The following is a 3,086-nucleotide window of genomic DNA, read 5'->3' as shown; positions in this document are numbered from 1 at the left end:
CAGACACCCACACTTGTTCCGTCTCTCTGAGGCTCCAGCTGGATTATGTGCTGGTTTTCCCATCCTTTTAGGACAGGAGCATTGCTTCATTCTCCTTAGCGTCTCCTTCACATTCATTCATTCACTCCTTCGTTGGGCAAGTATATATTGAGGCCTACTGTGTGCCAGATTCCATGCTAGGCACAGGGGGTGGGGAGCAGTGGGGAAGAGGCACAAAGCTCTTTTCCTTCTGATCGCTTGCCTACCCTGTGGCCTGGCGTAGTCTTCTCAGAGGCCAGCTGGTGCCGGGATGGCCCACGTGGATTGGCCAGGGGAGAGCCACTGTGCCACCTCTTTGCTGATGGGGCCTCTTCCAGATGCCACCTCCGCCCGGGCACCATGCTCCACCACCAGCCTGGTCACCGCCCCCTCCTTCTGGCAGCCAGACTTCGTTTCTCTATCCTGGGCCTTCCCAGGTCAGCCCATCCTCCTGCCTTCTGAGTGATGGCTCAGTTTCCCCACAGGGTAATGACTTGTATAGTAAACTGAGTCAGTATTGTACAAATACTCTGAGCAGTAGCTGGCAATAGTAAACACGTAAATTATATCCTTCCCCATACTGTTATTCTGCACACCTGTTCAGGCAGCTACAAAATTAGCCATCGTCACAGAATCATACCCACACAGTTGTGTGAATGGGAACATCAGTAAACAGCTATGCCTGTTTCCCTCAATTTAATCATCGCTTTGGAGCTCTTTTCTTAAAGCACATCTGATTTCATTATGGAAACCTGAACATTTTCTCACCACCCGGGTTCTTTGCCCAGAGGCTCCTGCATTGCCTCCAACCCGCCCTGCTCGCTGCAAAGGCTGTTGGGGGACTAATGGCGGTCAGCTGCACCTTGGCTGCAGGGTGCTGCGGGCAGGAGGATTTGGGCCAAGATTTTGTTTCCAACTCACTGGGATAGCCTGCCTATACATGCCACGTGGTAGACTGCACACCAGCCATTTGCAAAGGGTCACTCAGGAGCCAGAGACTGTGTTGAAGTTGGGGTCCCCTCCTCCAGCTGTTGGTGAGCTCTATGTAAGGAAGAGGTCTTGGGAAGGGATTGTTGCCCTTCCCCGCTCCATTCCCAGGAGTCTCTTCTAGGTAGACCACACCGGCAGGTAAGCTGGGATCAGCTCCACGCCTGTGTCCGAGGCTTCCCCTCTGCAGAGCAGGTGTTGCTTGGATATAAGGAAACTTGCCCTCTCTCTCTGTTGCCCTGTCCCCACTGTGTCCCTGGCTGCTGAGAATCAGGGGCTGGCAGCCTGGCTCACTTCTTGTGGTGAAAATAAGTGTTTGCATTCTCCTCTCAGCCCCCATCTGTGGCCTGATGAATAAACAATTAAGGAAGTTGGAATGTTCATTGCTCACGACGAGCCAAGCTTTCCAGGAGCCAGAGAAGAGGGAGTGTGAGGGAGTACGGGGGGGGGGGGGGGGATTAGAAGTGTGGTCACTGAAACACAGAGGTCTGCAGCACTCATCTGGGAACATTTCTCCCCTGATCTGGCTACACCTGCTTGCCCCTTTCTGGTACTTTCCCCCCATCCTCTCGTGATTTTCCTTCTTACACCTCCATCCAGCTGTCACTTCTCCCATAAACTCTCTTCTCTCTCCCTCTCCCTCTCTCTCTGTCTCTCTCTGTCTCTCTCTGTCTCTCTCAGGTGTCACTCCTCACCCCCTGGATCTTCCATCTGAGAGGAAGCACCCTCCCATATCGTAGATGCTCTGATCTTCCCTCTCCCACCCACATACCCCTTCCTCCTCCAATCCCCGCCCCTCTGCTGCAGCTGTGGTTGGAGATGGATCATGGGGAGGGGTGTCTCCACCCTTGTGCCACACAGGTTCACAGAGCTTCTGTGCTGGGGGTAACACTCAATAAGCACTGAGAGAATGCAAAGATTTTTCTCAAGGCTACAGGGTGACTGCTTTAGAGCAGGGTAGGTGGGTACGGAATGGTAGATGACTTTTCTTTCGGTTCCCTCCTGGTCTCCTGCTCTCTTCTGCATCCAGGTTCATGTCTTCTATTAAACACGTGTTTGTCTCCACCTGGATCTCTAAGACTACCTGACAGGTGAGTGACCGAGGATTAGCAACTATCAGTCAAGCAATCTCTGGAGAATATAAAGAATTCCCAAAATGCAATAAAAAGGCAAATGACCCCATTACAAAATGGGAAAAGGACTTGAACAGGCAATACAAATGTCCAATAAGCACCTGGTCATTACTCGTTAAGGAAATGTAAATCCAAACTACACTGAGATGCCATTTCATACCTACTCAGATGACTATTGTCAAAATAAACGAGAAGTGACAAGTGTGGCTGAGGATGTGGAGAAATCACAACCTTTAACATCGCTAGTGGGATGTAAAATTGTATGGATACCGTAGAAAACAATTTGGCAACTCCTCAAAAAGCTAAACATACAATTATCATATGGCCCAGTAATTCCACTCCTAAGTATATATCCCAAAGAATTAAAAACAGGGACTCAGGGGTGCCTGGGTGGCTCAAGTTAAGTGTCGAGCCCCACATCGGGCTCTGTGCTGACAGCTCAGAGCCTGGAGCCTGCTTTGGATTCTGTGTCTCTATCTCTCTGCCTTTCCCCTGTTTGTGCTCACTCTCTCTCTTTTAAAAATAAACATTAAAAAAATGGTTCAAATGGTAAATTTTATGTTATATATGTTTCACCACAATAAAAACAACACAAAACCAAAAAAAAAAAAAAGAGCTCCGAAGGGTAAATATATGAACATGGGTTCTAGAGGTTGCATTTTCTGGGCCATTTACTAAGAGAGTGAGCTTGGGCAAGTCTTGTCACCTTGGACAAATCCTGGCGGAGTGTTGGTTTTCTCACCTGGGAGCAGCTCAGTGAAGTGCATGAGAGGGTAGGCTCGGACTAGGATTGCTTGGCTCCAACTCCCACTTTGATAGTCACTTTGATAGTCACTTTGATACTGAGTCCCCTTGCTCCATTTCCCACCTGTGAAATGGATGCAATACTACTTACCTCATTGTTAGTTTTGTTAATTTCTGTCAAGTTCTCTAAAACAGTGCCTGGCG

Source organism: Herpailurus yagouaroundi, unplaced genomic scaffold, assembly GCF_014898765.1.
Source record: "Herpailurus yagouaroundi ecotype Mexico unplaced genomic scaffold, PumYag 159, whole genome shotgun sequence".
Lineage (NCBI taxonomy): Eukaryota > Metazoa > Chordata > Mammalia > Carnivora > Felidae > Herpailurus > Herpailurus yagouaroundi.
Note: the sequence above shows the minus strand (reverse complement) of the source record.